Source organism: Thalassophryne amazonica, chromosome 13 (genome assembly GCF_902500255.1).
Source record: "Thalassophryne amazonica chromosome 13, fThaAma1.1, whole genome shotgun sequence".
In the NCBI taxonomy this organism is placed as follows: domain Eukaryota; kingdom Metazoa; phylum Chordata; class Actinopteri; order Batrachoidiformes; family Batrachoididae; genus Thalassophryne; species Thalassophryne amazonica.
Window position 1 is genome coordinate 78,481,725 of NC_047115.1, and position 16,893 is coordinate 78,498,617.

At 40.5% G+C, this 16,893-nt stretch overlaps 1 protein-coding gene across 1 annotated transcript in view; it reads left to right on the top strand.

Moving 5' to 3' along the window:
* hs3st1l1 (heparan sulfate (glucosamine) 3-O-sulfotransferase 1-like1) overlaps window positions 1–16,893 on the top strand; it is a 198,848-nt gene that overhangs the window by 84,445 nt on the left and 97,510 nt on the right. The gene's annotated exons all lie outside the window — the stretch shown is intronic.

The window sequence follows — 16,893 nt, forward strand, 5'->3', positions numbered from 1 at the left end:
TCATCTGCAAAAAGCAGTAATAATACTCTGAGCCCACCAAACTGACGACCCTCCTCCCCCGACTATGCCTCGATATCCTGTCCATGAATATCACAAAAAGGATTGGTGACAAGGCGCAGCCCTAGCAGAGGCCAACCCCCACCGGGTTGACTTACTGCCAAGAACCCAAACACAGCTCTCGTTTTGTGAGTAAAAAGATTGGATGGCCTGGAGATGGGACCCCCTCTCTCCACACTCCTGCAGCATCTCCCACAATATCTACTGGGGTACCTCATCATACACCTTCTCCAAGTCCACAAAACATATGTAGACTGGATGGGCATACTCCCAGGCCCCTCCAGGGTCCTTGTGAAAGTGAAGAGCTGGTTGGTTATTCCATGGCAAGGGTGGAACCCGCATTGTTTCTCTTTAATCTGAGGTTTGACTATCAGGCCAAACCTCCTTTCCAACACCCTGGAGTAGACTTTACCAGGGAGGCTGAGTAGTGTGATGCCCCTGTAATTGGTGCACACTCTCTGGCCACCTGTTTTAAATATGGGGACCACCACCCCAGTTTGCCATTCCTTAGGCACTGTCCCAGACCTCCATGCAATGTTGAAGAGACATCTTATCCAAGACAGTCCCTCAACACCAAAGCCTTCAGTATTTCTGGACAGATCCCATCAAGCCCGAGGGCTTTGCCACTGTAGAGTTGTTTGGCTGTCTCAGTGACTTCCACCGGGGAAATTGATGATGAACCCCCATTAGCTTGCAGCTCTGTCCCTACTACAGAGGGCATGTCAGTCTGATGCAGGAGTCCATGTTTCTTCCAGCACCCGATTACCTCCTCAGTTGAGGTCAACAGAGTCAAGTCCTTACTGTAGACAGCTTGGATGGTTTCCGGTTTTGCTCTCCTGAGGTGCCTTACAGTCTGTCAGAAGCACCTTGGTACCGACTGAAAGTCCTTCTCCATGGTTATTCTGAACTCCTCCCACACCTGCTCCTTTGCCTCCCCCACAAGAGAGGCTGCCATCCTTCAGGCCTGTTGGTACCGTGTAACTGCCTCTGGAGTCCTCCGAGATAACACACAATACTCCTTCTTCAGTCTGACGACTTCCCTGACCAGCAGTGTCCACCACAGTGTTTGGGGGTTGCCACCCGTTGAGGTACCTAAGACCTTCAGGCCACAGCTCCTCACTGTAGCTTCAGGAATGGATGCTTTGAATGTGGCCCCGTCTGGTTCAATGCGTCCAACCTCCACAGGGATGCTAGAAAGCTCCGCCAGAGGTGTGAGTTGAAGATCTGTCAGACAGTGGGCTCCTCCAGACATTCTCAGTTCATCCGCACTATCCATTTGGTCATACTAGGTCTTTTCAAAGTCCTCCCCAACCCTCTGATCAAACTCACCACCAGATAGTGATCAGTTGACAGCTCTGCCCATATCTTCACCCCAGTGTCCAGAACATGTGGCCTCAATCAGATGATCAAAATGATCTGAATGATGAAATCCACCAGAGCTAGCCCCTGCCACAAGGGTCTGGTCTTCCAAGACCCTCGACTTTCACTGCCACCCATGGAACAGTGCACCTGACACCAATTTGCCATGGGAGACCATACCAGGAAGAGAAAGGGTCCAGACAGCACAGTTCTCAGGTTCATAGTGGCACACAAACCACTCCACCACAATTCGGTGATGGTTCCTCTCCGGGAACCATCACCAAAAAACCCCATCACCAAAAAACCTGCGAATCAAGAGCACAAAAAGGAATGAAATGAAACAAAAACAAAACTACCAACAGAAAAACTCTTTAACTGAAATCAAATGAAACATTCACAATGATGTGACTGACAGCGGGTATGAGACCGAGCGCAGCCAGCCTTGTACTCGTGTCTGCAGCACTTGCAGGGGTGGTGGGATTTGGTTGTCTTGACAGCAGGTGATAAAACACATCATGCAAAGTCACATAAAATAATCCACATAACATTTCACTTCAATTTTTACAAAATCTGAATGTGCAATTATACAGTGTTAAATTCAGAAATTGCACAAGATTTAACAATGCAGCATTCGGGACATGCCAGATGGCCAGAGACTTGAGACTTGACTGAAACTCAAGCACAAAGACTTGAGACTTGACTCAGTCTGACTTAAGTTGATCGTAAGCTCAAAGACTTGAGACTTGACTCAGACTCAAGCTCAAAGACTTTAAACTTGAAGTGAACAGGCAGTTGGAATTGGAACTTAATTGGAATAAGAGGGTATAGAAAATTAATGAATGAATGTATAACTAGCCTTTGGTGACACCGTTCATCTGCACTGAAAGTAAAACATACTAGCATGTTACCCGTGGGGATGCATGAGCTCAAGAGTAGATGGTGTTAAAATAGGTAGCTGACATATTTCAAGGGTGGTAATAAATTAAGCAAAGCTTGTATGATGGATTGGAATAAGTGTGAGTCCAGAATGTTTTTAGAATCTTAGACCGCAACATTGTAATTGTTTTATGTTAATTTACTGTCTTAATGTATTCATAAATTGTTTAGGTTCTTCTTATCATATACACACTATTATTATTATTATTATTATTATTATTATTATTATTATTATTAGTAGTAGTAGTAGTAGTAGTAGTAGTAGTAGTAGTAGTGGTGGTGGTGGTAGTATCAGTATTATTACTATATTTTATTATTACTTTTATTTTGTCATTTGATTTTTAAATGGACCACAATGGAAATAAGTGTTTTCACTTTCTTGTTTCATCTTTATATTTTTAATGTATTAATGTACAGTTGTACTTACATTGAACTTACTAAATAAAATTATGCACGCTCTCACGCTTTTAATATAAATATGATTTAACGCCCAATGCTGGAATGGCGTGTGAGTCCATAATGTAATTATAAAAGTTAGATCATATCCATAGACTCTCCAAAAAATATTTGTTCTATCAACATTCCGTTTTGGCGCCGTTCATCTTTGACCTAAAATACATGAGCATACCAAACAGCAAATATAATTTGTCCCTAGTCGCACGCACACAGAGCTTTTTATTTTGTCTGCATTCTGCTGCAAGCAGGTGCTTTTAATTTTTACACACGCACAAACAGCAACTAAACCAATTGAACTCTAAAAAGCAACTAAACCAATTGAACTATAAAAACACAATAAATCAATAACACTAACAACACTGTTAAACTAACATGAACAGCAATAAGAACATTTAAAACCACAAAACCCCAAGCTCCCATGGTGCATTGCAGCACAATGTCCATTGTTTACTGGTTAGCTAAAATTGCTTAGTTCTCTTTTCTGTTTCATCATGTTTGATGCCTTCTATAGTCTCAACCTGATTCTGTCAAATAAAACACCACATTCAAGCTACTTGTCATTAGCCTTCTAAATTAGCCTGATCTTATTAACAAGTTCTGTGAAATAAATCTGTTTGTAGTATAAGTGTTAAAGTGACAGAAAGTCAGAAGAGATTTTTTTTTCTTTCTATTTCATCTCAGTTTGTGCATACTTGAGTAAAATTCCCACCTTGTTCTGGAGGCTGTGCAAAAAAAGCATACAGTACAATGCATTAAAACCTCTGCTGGTGTTCCGTTTGTCAGGAAGAACAAGAGGAGTACGTGTAAACTAACACAGAATGCAGATACGTGTGGTTACCCTTCATTGAACAGAGCTGCACTGATGGGGAAAAAGCAGATGTAAAGTCCAGCTGGCAAAACAATTTTGATCTCATTTCAGACAGAGTGTAAATTTGATGCTCACGAGCTGCCTGGTGCTGCATAAGCACCACTGTGGATCAGCATGGAGGCAAATCTTGTAAACACTGTAATAACTCCCCTATCACTACCCTCTAATGCACTCCATGACAGAAAAATTGAACGTGGGGCAACAACAAAGTCGGACTTTATTATTTTGATAAAAAAAATAAACATGACACACTGCTCATAGTTGGGACAGTGGGAACTGATTTTATTTGCCTCCATTGTGGAACAAAGTGTGTTCAGCTACATGCACTGTGTAAAATCAGTTATTATATTAAATGCACATCTAATAATTCTACTTTCAAAATTACAAAATGCCACAATATGGTAAATGTGGCAGGGGTGGTGGCCAAGTGGTTAATGCGCTTGGTTTCAGTTCAGAAGGCTGCGGGTTCAAATCCCACCCCTACCACATTTCTCCATGTAATGTGGAGTTGCGTCAGGAAGGGCATCCGGCATAAAACCTGTGCCAATTCAACATGCAGCTCCACCTTGGATTTGCTGTGGCGACCCCGAGTGCAAACAAGGGAGCAGCCGAAGGGACTTACTTTGCCACAATATGGTAAATAAAAAGCATGAACCATATAATTTGTCTTTTATTCACATGTATCAGGTTTAGAACCTCTCCACTGATTAAACACTTTGCACAGCCACCCAGCCCACACAATCTGAGCTCTGATTGGGTTACAATCAATGATCAGCACATGAAGTAACAACTTGAATTACTTTTGTTGAGAAGGCAGTGTGATACTGTGAAAGGCCTGTTTCTGCTTGACCTTTGCTCAAGGTCACAATATGAACGTTCCAGATAATGATTAAACCGGTAAAGCCAGAGTTGTCTGGGGTCGGGCCCAACGCCCTCGAAACCATGTCCTAGATCTTATATAACTGCTATTTCAAAGCCAAAATGGCAACACATGAATGTCTGTGGAAAGCTTTGAAACAAAATCAGCCCAAGCATAGGCCCATTTTCTTTCTCCAAAGAGCAATTGCATCTCAGATGTACCTTCTGGCAAATTGTAGCTGAACATTCAGGTCTTCTTTTAAACAAAATCCTCTATACCACTTCATCATGAAGCTGTATAACTGGTGATACAAAATGCAAAAATGTGTGCAATTTCTCCAATCACAGCCACAGAAGCCTGTAACTTCTTCTGGGTTGTCTGGGTGTTTGGTGGCTTTCCTCACTCTTCTCATTCTTGCAGTCACTGAGTTGTTGAGAACTGTCTACTGCACACAGATTTACCATCAACTGCTGTACTGTTTGTATTTCTTCATAATTGATGTAAATAAAGTCCAAGACATATTCAGTGACTTGGAAATCTTCATGTATCCATCCAATGACTTATCTGAAGAAAACTGTCAAAAAAGCTAATTATTTACAGGTATTATACCAAAGGGGTCCACTACTTATGCAACCCATTATCTCTGCTTTTATTTTTTTAAATTAATTTAGATCACGTTGCAGAGATTTGTTTCAGTTTGAGTTTTGAAGTGGATATGACACGTAAACAATTAGGTAAAGCTGATATAAATATCAAAAATATACATACAGTATAGTAAGTTGAAAGTGGTTTTAATCATTATCACTGAGAAATAAAGTTTGTACAGCTTCTCAAAAGTTTGTTTCTTGGAAAGCGGTCACATGAAACCGTGACCTCACAGCGTGGAGAGTCCTCTCTTTGTCTGTTCGATTGACAACAGGAACAGACAGACCTCAGCATGGACAGTGACTAGATCAAGAACTTTTCTGACTCCTCTTCAAGTGTGGATCGTTTCTGTGAGGAAATCGAGACTGACTCGGATCCTGAGGATGTCACAGCAGTGATTAGACCCTACAGATTCGAGCCATATCTTTCAGACGAACATTCAAACCAGGAGCATTCTGGCAGCGAAAATAATGCCGACGGTGCTTACGGCGGAGCCGAAGCAAAGGCAAGAGACGTGCCAATTCTGATGGATTTTGAAAGGCTGCAGAATACGGAATGGTAAGGGAGACTTTGATTTTTGTTGCTGCTGTTAATAACACTATAATTATAGCATTTTCGATTCTAGCGTGTTTACTGCCTTTGTTATTTTTCCAGAGCTGTGATAGTGTAGCTGTTACTTGCAGACCACCGTTATTACCTTCGGGTTTTTGTCATTTTTGAGTGCCAGGCATTGCATTCATCCGTGTTTAGTTACGTTATTTTCACGAATGAATAGGAAATAAATAGCGAAAGTTTCGAAAAAGATCGCAGAAAACAACAGTGAACATGCCGCCGCCGTGTTTACTACGTATTGCACTGATATTTTTACAAGTTCCTTGACCATTTCAAGATTATTGTGAACATATTATTTGGGGTTGACATTTTAGGTGTTCCTGTGAGTGGTGCGAGAACATGGAGACGGTAGAGGAAAGTGTCTGCTGTCGTGAGCAAATACAGGTGTGCGAGCGGAGCGAGCGGCAGCCTGACATTTTGTGCATCACACAACACCGTGGCTTTCGATCAATCTGCCTGGACTTGAAAAGGCTAAAACCTTTCGCCCTTGTGTTTGTGCAATATGCTGCGACACACTGGTCAGGCATATCGACAAACAAGTCCCTGAGAGCTGTGTTTAATCAAAGTTTCTGCCGCGAAAAAAAGTGTAAACAACAGCCGCCAAGCACGTAAGCTGATACGGTCTACACGCAATGACGTATTTCAGGTTTGGTGCTCAGCGGGAAGCTGGTCATGGGGCGTGCAGATTTTTCAGTGGCGGGACGTCAAATGTTGTATATAACGGGAGAACCGCGTCCATTTTCCCAAAACGCTTAGGTTGACTGAATTATATAACCTTTGTTACATGTAATAAGACTATGTTGTCTTTAAGTGTCATATCCACTTTAAGGAAGATAATTTTTACATTTTTTTATTTTTTGTATTTTTTGTATTTGAAATGGCATAACAATTTAAAATGTGTGAAATTCCAAGTGTTCCAATACTTTTGGAGGGCACTGTATTAGCAAAAGTCACATAATTTGATTTTCAATTAATCTGGACCACATGTTCTGGTGGATTCCAGAATTAGCCAGAGAACAATCATTCCACTGAAGGTCAAGGTCACTGTGGTCGAACGTCATATTGTCATAGCTGATACTATGCTCATGCCCATTAACTAGTATAGGTAAACCCACAGATGCCAAGGTGTGATACATACATGCTCTGACTCCAACAAAGGAACAGCTGCTCAAGCAGGACACTATGTCCATTTTGTACCAAAACAGGGACAATTGTGCCAGATGCTACACCTTTTTTTTTCAGTTTCACCAATAATTCTAAATATTTAGTAGTTACTTGTGTTTCATAAATAATCATTCTGAAAATTGTAAAACTCAAAGTAAAATGTGGTGTTCACTGAAATTGAACTAATTTCCCATAAATTTTAAAAGGTTTTCTATCATTTGGTAATGACAAAAGATAATATGTTCTGCTCCACATTTTCTGCCCATAAATTTAATGATTTCCATCACAAGGGGAGACCCAAAAACTGCACACTTTATGAGCAATAGTTCTATTAAAAAGCCCAGTTTCAAGAAAAAAAAAAAGTCCTTCTCTCCACAGGTACCCACAACTTTATTAACCTCCAAAATAACTAATAATTATTTCTGCCTTGTTGGAACTATTTTACTGAGTTTGTCAAAAACATTTTCATGAATAAAGTCCTGCAATGTCACAGTAAATATGTGGTACACACTGGCTCTTATTTGGATCAGTCATATGATCAGGTCCATATCTATTTGGACAGTAATTTTACCTACAGTGGAGGTGAAATGAAACAATCAAGATGTGGTTGTAGTGTAGACATTCATTGTTACATTAAAGCGTTTAACAATAATATCACAACTTATCAAGGCATTATATACATTAAATTTGCACACAGTGTCCCTCCATTTTTATAATGTGTACTGTAAATAATAAACTAAGGATTACACATTTCATTACTTTTACAGCCAGTTTCATTTCCATTAAGTCAGCAGATGGAAGCGTGGACATTTCCAGGTTGCTGAATATTTTTTTCAGCTTGTTTAGATTAGCCATTAAGAAATACAAATATTATGGTACTTCATGGTAAATCTGTCTGGACCTGACTGTTCTCCAGATCTGAGTGACCATGAAGGAAAGAGACAAATGTGGGAAGCCACCAAGACACCTGTGACAATTCTGAAGGAGTTACATATATGCTTCTATGGGTGTGATTGAAGAATCTTACTGCAACTTTTATGTATTGCACTATGATTTTAGATAAAAAAAAAATAGATCAAACACTCACATCAGGCATGTGCCTTCTGCCAAACTACAGCTGCAGTCTTCTTTTTAAGAAAATTCTGTTCAGAATGTAAATCAATGATGCTGGAAGTAGGGGTGCTGATGTGACAGCAGTACACCCTGCTGGTGAGGAGCTGTAGTTGCAAGGGAAAATAAATAAATAAAAACTTGCATAATAGTCAGCCCAAGGCTAATTAATGTTTTTTTTAAAATAACCATGAATAAGACTTGATTAAATTTTAGATCATTCAATGTATTTTCTTTATTATCCACTAATGTATTGACTACCCATCACTATGTGGCAGCTGATGCTACTATAGATCATAACTATTAAAAAGAGAAAGAAATCATCAAGTGGACACATTTTGGCAATGTGGCCCATCATTTCTCTGTATATGGTCCAGCAGGCATGTACTTGAGTGTTCAGGACTCTTCCTAGAGCTGGCAGCCCATCTAAACTGAGTGATCGGGGGAGAAGGGCCTTAAGCCCCTTTCAAACTGGGGCTGCTCCCAGTTGCTCCCTGTTGGGTCGTGCATCGTTATGACAATGCCGCGTGGAAGCAACCTAGTGCCGAGAAGATGCAGCTTGGCGCCACAACAGTGTGAAGGGCGCAAATGAAAATTAAACATGTTAAATTTTTTTGCATCCTCTGCTTGACGCAGAATTAAGTGGTTTCAGCGCAAGTCAGAGCAACAGGACGGTACTCAGTGTAACTGGAAGCCACACCCTCACAAGACAGCGTTACCCGACGCCAATTTATGATTCCTGCTATGTTCCATTTTTCCCGAAGTATAAATCACGCAGGATTGTTTTTATACCATGTACTCAATGTAGTAAAAACTACACACTTATAAAACAGAAAAAAAAAATGCTGATTGCAGCAGCTGCTCCTCCTTGCTCCTCCTTTTCACAAAGGAGCAGGAGCAAACACTTTTAAACACTTTTGTGAGAAGACTCTCACAAAAGTGTTTAAATAAAATCCATAAATCCTGCTCACAGACTGATTGCCAGAGACAGGAGATGTCCTCATCCAGTAAAAAGTCCGTACATCTCCAGTCCACTCATGGACTATTCATTCACGCGCACATATGTGAACTTAAAACAAAAAGAACAAAAAAAAACTGTGTGGCTGCAGGCAATTAGTTCCTTGTTCTCCGCTCAAACTCTCTCATCACAGTTAAAAAAAGGACATAAGTCCTGCTCACAGACTGACTGCAAGAGACAGGATATGTCAACATTAAGTAGAACTCCAGACATCTCCACATTTACTCACGGACGGTTCGTTCACGCGCACACGTGAACAATAAAGAAAGAAAAAAACTGTGGTTGCAGGCATTAGTTCCTTGTTCTCCTCTCAAACTCTCATAACTGTGTTTAAAAAAGGACAAAAAAGGACATAAGTCCTGCTCACAGACTGATTGCCAGAGACAGGACATGTCAACATCAAGTAGAACTCCAGACATCTCCACATTTGCTCACGGATGGTTCGTTCGTGCGTGCGCATCTCGCAGTCAAAGGAGGAAAGATAAACTACAGCAGAACTCAGAGCACAGACCCGCAGCTCAGCACAATAACAAATATAAAGTAGAAGAGAAGTCAGAGTGCACAGTCTGTCTGCAGCCAAACTGTGCACTCTGACTTCTCTGTGCAGAGAACCTACAGGCTGCGTTCTCACCTCCTCTCTGCCCCCTGCTGTGCGCACCTGATGCAGAAATTCCTGCGTCATCATGACACAGCAGGGAGCAACTGGGAGCAGCCCCGGTGTGAAAGGGGCTTTAGTCAGAGAGGTGAGCAAGAACCCTGTGGTCACTCTGTGTGAGGTCCAGTATTCTTCTGTGAAGAGAGGAGAACCTTCCACACGGACAACCATCTCTGCAGCAATCCACCAATCAGGCCTGTATGGTAGAGTGGCCAGAGAGAAGCCACTCCTTAGTAAATGGCACACGGCAGCCCACGTGGAGTTTGCCAAAAGGCACCTGAAAGACTCTCAGACCATAAGAAACAAAATTCTCTGTCTGATGAGACAAAGATTGAACTCTTTCGTGTGAATGCCAGGTGTCATTTTGAAGGAAACCAGGCACCATCCCTACAGTGAAGTATGGTGGTGGTAGCATCATGCTGTGGGGATGTTTTTCAGTGGCAGGAACTGGGAAACTAGTCAGGATTGAGGGAACGATTAATGCAGCAATGTACAGATGCATCCTGGATGAAAACCTGCTTCAGAGCACTCTTGACCTCAGACTGGCATGATGGTTCATCTTTCAGAAGGACAATGACCCTAAGCACACAGCCAAGATATCAAAGGAGTGGCTTCAGGACAACTCTGTGAATGACTCTGAGTGGTCCAGTCAGATGTCAGACTGTATTTCCTGCCAATCTTGCATCAACATAGTATTGAGCAAAGGATGTGAATACTTACGTACATGTGACTTTATTTTTAATTTAAAATTTAATAATGGGGTGTTGTGAGTAGAATTGTGAGGGAAAAGTGAATTTACTACATTTTGGAATAAGGCTGTAACATAGCAACATGTGGAAAACGTGAAGCACTGCGAATACTTTCTGGATGCACTGCATACAGTCTGTTTTTTATAGCATATGATGTCACGTGTGTTTTTGGAGTGGGGAGAGACTGAATTATTTTCATCATGAACAACATTGCTCCACCTTGTAACTTCATCTCATAGGCTTTCTTGTCAAATGTGCATGTTACTTGCAACAGCTTTGAACATGACTGCTTATTAATGAAGTCATATTACTGATCATATGCAATACCTGAACATGTAGATTTGTGTGCTTGCATCACACACACACACACACACACACACACACACACACACACACACACACACACACACACACACACACACACACACACACACACACACACACAGTTTGTTTCCACCAGTGGCCAGAAAGCACCATTATTCTAATACACTTTACAAGCATGCATGGTACATATGCGTTGTGAACCCACTTATGCGAGGTGCGTCTGAGTGTTGCACTCTTTATATATATATATATATATATATATATATATATATATATATATATATATATATATATATATCAGATGAGTTCCGCTGTGTGCACACTGGCACAATAACTCACATTCAAGATGAGCATTTACTCAGAACTCGAGAACGCAAAGGAGTGATTTTGCAGACAGTAACGGATGAACACAAAGTTAAAAGTTGTGTAACTGGTATCAAAATGAAGATGAGCATTTATGCAGAACGTGAGTGCAAAAAAGAGCGAGTTTGCAGACAATAACAGATGAGCACAAAGTTAAAAGTTGGATCATTGGTGTCAAAATAAAGACGAGCATTTACACAGAAATCGAGCGTGCAAAAGAGCGATTTTGCAGACAATAACGGACAAACACAAAGTTAAAGTTGGATCACCGGTGTCAAAATGACTTTAAAGCCGCAGAAGAAATAAAGCCAGTAAGAAGAAGCACAGAGGTACACGACTCTGGAACACATGTGAACTACAGCTTGACTGTGCAGGAATGTCTTTTTTTGGACTGTGTTCAAAACAAATGTAGCAAATGTGGATGCTGTGAATTGAAAACCCACACTTTAAAGGGGTCAAGTGTGGTAGGGGTGGAGGGTTGGCCCAAACCCATGCCTAAATGTGCACCAACATTGTGTTATATGGCGCTATATGGATCATATGCGGTGACACGAGCCATTGGGGTCAAATGACAGGCCAGTCATGGCTCATTAGAGGCTAAGACCTGGGACAGGAGAGGCACTCTGAGGCACATCGAGGCTTCTTTGTAGCAGATACGTGATAGATTTATATGTGGATCATTATTCGAATAATCACTGACAAATCCATATGTGGCTCATTACTAATGGCTTTATTATTTGGTGGGACCAAGGCTTTAGACATGGTTTTTGTTAGTTTAAAATTAAAATGCTTTCTTGTGATGGAAGATACCAAGGCACCAGCTTTTCACCTGACCACACTTCATTCTGAGACCAACTCACACCCAAAGGGGCAAATTTTGCCTTGATTTAGAGCAATGGCTCCCAAACTTGTTCTTCAGGGCACCCGTTTTGTACATAATAATATTTTTGAACCTTCTCTAACACACACATCCACATCTCTTGTATCCAAACACCACTGGAATTTATTATAGACATTGTAATTTATACAAAACTACAACTTAAAAATATATAAAGTGTCAAATCTGCTTTACACTTGAATTTTTAAAATGACTTGGATTTTAACAATTATATTCCTGTTGCTTGGCAGTGGACAGAGAGGAAATATTATCAGGTACATCACTTTAAATACAGTAGTGTTCAGAATAATAGTAGTGCTATGTGACTAAAAAGATTAATCCAGGTTTTGAGTATATTTCTTAATGTTACATGGGAAACAAGGTACCAGTAGATTCAGTAGATTCTCACAAATCCAACAAGACCAAGAATTCATGATATGCACACTTTTAAGGCTATGAAATTGGGCTATTAGTGAAAAAAAGTAGAAAAGGGGGTGTTCATAATAATAGTAGCATCTGCTGTTGACGCTACAAACTCAAAACTATTATGTTCAAACTGCTTTTTTAGCAATCCTGTGAATCACTAAACTAGTATTTAGTTGTATAACCACAGTTTTTCATGATTTCTTCACATCTGCGAGTCATTAATTTTGTTGGTTTGGAACCAAGATTTTGCTCGTTTACTAGTGTGCTTGGGGTCATTGTCTTGTTGAAACACCCATTTCAAGGGCACGTCCTCTTCAGCATAAGGCAACATGACCTCTTCAGGTATTTTAACATATTCAAACTGATCCACGATACCTGGTATGCGGTATATAGGCCCAACACCATAGTAGGAGAAACATGCCCATATCATGATGCTTGCACCACCATGCTTCACTGTCTTCACTGTGAACTGTGGCTTGAATTCAGAGTTTGGGGGTCATCTCACAAACTGTCTGCGGCCCTTGGACCCAAAAAGAACAATTTTACTGTCATCAGGTTACAAAATATTCCTCCATTTCTCTTTAGGCCAGTTGATGTGTTCTTTGGCAAATTGTAACCTCTTCTGCACGTCTTTTTTTTAACAGAGGAACTTTGCGGGGGATTCTTGCAAATAAATTAGCTTCACACAGGCATATTCTAACTGTCACAACATGTTTTCCATTTTCGTCCACGCATCTCTGGTTTTTTGTCCATTTTAAAGCATTGGAGATCATTGTAGATGAACAGCCTATAATTTTTTTGCACCTGCATATAAGTTTTCCCCTCTCAATCAACTTTTTAATCAAACTACGCTGTTCTTCTGAACAATGTCTTGAACGTCCCATTTTCCTCAGGCTTTCAAAGAGAAAAGCATGTTCAACAGGTGCTGGCTTCATCCTTAAATAGGGGACACCTGTTTGTTCCACAAAATTGACAAACTCACTGACTGAATGCCACACTAGTATTATTGTGAACACCCCCTTTTCTACTTTTTTTTTTACTAATAGCCCAATTTTATAGCCTTAAGAGTGTGCATATCATGAATGCTTGGTCTTGTTGGATTTGTGAGAATCTATTGAATCTACTGGTACCTTGTTTCCCATGTAACAATAAGAAATATACTCAAAACCTGGATTAATCTTTTTAGTCACATAGCACTACTATTATTCTGAACACTACTGTATCTTCCAGTTATTCCTGCATTACCTGAACCTGAATAAACAAAACACTTATGTTCATTCAATCAACAGCTTGTAGCTGCCAACTCTTTATTATCAGTAGCTAGTTAATCCTAAGTAGAATAGGGAGAAATGGTGACCGTGGAGGCCAGGAATAACAGCCATAATGCATGTACTATGAGTTCAGTCACAAACCACTTTTCCTGAATTTATCAGCCATAACTGCGCTTGCACTTCTATGTTACTGCTTGCTTAATTCTGCAGGGATCTGTAGCAGCATTTCCTCACTTGCAGTTCATCCACCTCTGTGTGCTTTGTTTGTCAGTATCCAGGGCATCTCTCACATATTTATTTAGTCCAGATATACCGTTGATACCCTGCTGCAGCAGGGAGAATTATAACCACTACTGACACATCTAACTGCATAATAGTCTGACCTTTGATGTGAGGAGTTCCAAACTCAGGGCCGGCCGGTGGGAAGCTGTGCAAGCTGAATTTATTATTATCATCTCACTAACTGCAGCCTGGCGCTGAATCACTTTGGTGCATGGCAGCTAACAACACATCACAGAAGGTCCAAATAAACCTTGGGTTCCCCATGCTGAATACATATTTGTGATGGTGGGGAAAATGTTGGCTGATCTGTGATATCTGCTTTCCAATAGGGTGGTACTGTGCCAGCGCAGAAAAGGATTTCCAAGTTATGTAGAACTGCACACACCAGCTGTACTTTTATGAAATAAATGCATGGGGTACTTTGAAAAAATAGTATGTCCATGTAACCTGTATTGGGTCTGTCCCTCATTTGATATGAACTCATAACCTTGGGCATGGGAGGCTGGTGCTCCATCAAGAAGGTTAAACCCCACAGATTGTGGTTGTTGGAGCAATCTTTTATTTACTGCACTGCTTCCACTGGCCTCCATTAGATCCATATAGCTTTGCTATTATAGATGCAGTGCTCCTTGTTGTTTCCATCTGTGTGAGGCCGCGTGTGCACACACACCAGACAGTAGAGGTGGGTGATACTGGAATTTTGGTAATGATCCAATACCAAGTAAATACAGGCCCAGTATCACCAATATCGATACCGATACTTTTTCATATTTAAGCTTCATAGAACACAGGTTGTGTTTCATAGATCCAAAGGATCCAAAATACCTAGGATAGAATTTCGCCAAACATTGTACGTGACAACAAAATACTTTATTATCACAATCAACATTTTTGTTTTAAAAAATATCACTCAACACAACTTAAAACAACATCTCCTGAGGTAGAGGGCTGACAAACCACAATACAAGGATGTGCTGCTCTGTGTTGTGTGACACAGTGCAGCGCTGCTCTTACAGTCAGAGTAGACTTTGATGACTTGCGTGCGCAGCAGTCAGTGCGTGCGGGAGAGAAAAAAGCTTGAGTATCGATCTTTTTACACGAGGATTGTTCAATATCAATACCAGCGTTGGTATCGATATTATCAATATTAGGATCGATCCGGCCACCACTAACAGATGGCAGAAACACCACTTCCTTGTGACTGATTTAGGAACTGAAATGATAAAGTTAAAGAGATGGTTTGATATTAACAAGTTATCATTACATTTGTCTAAAACTAAATTAATGTTATTTGGAAATTATAAAAAAAGACATACAAATTCAGTTAAATATACAAGGGGCAAACACAGAACATGTCAAAGAGAATAAGTTTTTAGGTGTCATTATTGATGAAATAATTAATTGGAAAGCTCATATTCAACATATTCAAAAGTAGTATTATTATTGGTATTAGTATTATTATTGTAGTATTACATAAAGCAATGCATGTTCTTGATTGCAGAGCATCACATACTTTGTATTGTTCATTGGTTGCACCCTACCTGACTTACTGTGCTGAAGTTTGGGGCAACAATTATAAAACTACACTTATTCATTCTACAAAAACAGAGCATTAAGAACAATTCACAATGCAGGTTATTGAGACCCAGGGTTGGGTAGGATTACTTTGAAATGTAATCCAAAATCCAAATCTATGTACATACATACATGTAATCCACATGTATTCATTCAAAGTAATCCTACCCAACCTTGTTGAGACCACACCAACCCATTGTTCATTAAATCTCAAATATTAAAACTTCATGACATGATTTTATTCAAGACTGTTCAATTAATGTACAAAGTGAAAAATAAACAAGTGCCATTTATAATTCAATAATTTTTGACTGAGAGAGAGGGAAAATATAATTTTCTGGGATTGTATCATTTGAAAATTGCTGGCGCTCGGACGACCAGGAAAGGTTTCTGTGTCTCCATGTGTGGCCCTAGACTATGGAATAACCTGACGGATGAACTCAAACGATGTCCAAATATCAATCAGTTTTCAAGATATGTATCTGCTGAAGAAGTATGAGTTTTGTGTGTTGTTGCCAAATTGTAAATGTAAATTTGTTCAGTATCATTCGGACTGTGTCGTTTAAGTTGAAGAGATGGAAGTAGTTGAAAAAGGGGGTGGGAACAGTTGTTTTTTTTTATTTCCCCCCACTCCTTTCGGACCAGATCATTTTATTTTTGGTTAAAGGGATAGACGTTAAAAATATTTCCTTCTGCCTATACTCTTTCAGGCCCACGGATGCATTGTCAATCCATTTTTTTTTGGACTGTGTGTGCTGTGTGCTGAATAAATTCATTCATTCATTCACACAAATAGAAAGTGAACATGCAGTCAAATATTTCATCAAATTACCCACAACTTGAACATCTCTCAGCAGCAGATCAGAATAGATGCTGTGAATATGTTAATGACTTCACTTTGTGTGATCCATTTTTACTGGAGGACAGTCTCTGTAAAGACTGTTTTTAAGTGGCCTTGTTTTGAATATGACAATATTTGGAATTACCTTGTGAATACCCCAGTACTCGGGAGGAGCTCGGAGTCGAGCCGCTGCTCCTCCTTGTTGAAAGGAGTCAGTTGAGGTGGCTCGGGCATCTTTTCCGGATGCCCCCTGGACGCCTCGCTGGAGAGGTGTTCCGGGCACGTCCCATTGGGAGGAGGCCCCGGGGAAGACCCAGGACACACTGGAGGGACTACATCTCTCGACTGGCTTGTTAACGCCTTGGGGTTCCCCTGGAGGAATTGGGGGAGGTGTGTGTGGATCGGGAGGTCTGGGCGGCTTTGCTTGAGCTGCTGCCCCCGCGACC